Raw genomic sequence first — 268 nt, 5'->3', positions numbered from 1 at the left:
CAACAAAGATCAAGCACATTACAATTCTCTCTGTACATTATTATTCCTTGCTGTTGACAAGATACTCTACTTTTTATCCCTCAAATTCTTTGCTTCAAAGATGGCAGCAGCTCTCTTGCTCAGGCCATTCTCTGCCATGTAACACCCTGCAATGCTGAGGAGAGTCACCACCAAGAAGAAGCCCTCACTAGATGCATCCCCTGGACCGTGGACTTCCCAGCCTCCAAAACTGCTGCCCTCCTCAGAGCTGTGCTGAGGCTGTGGGGGA

The sequence above is a fragment of the Galeopterus variegatus genome, unplaced genomic scaffold (genome assembly GCF_000696425.1).
Source record: "Galeopterus variegatus unplaced genomic scaffold, G_variegatus-3.0.2 Scaffold5755, whole genome shotgun sequence".
NCBI classification, from domain to species: domain Eukaryota; kingdom Metazoa; phylum Chordata; class Mammalia; order Dermoptera; family Cynocephalidae; genus Galeopterus; species Galeopterus variegatus.
The sequence above is the reverse complement of the archived record's forward strand: the minus strand, read 5'-3'. Positions refer to the sequence as shown.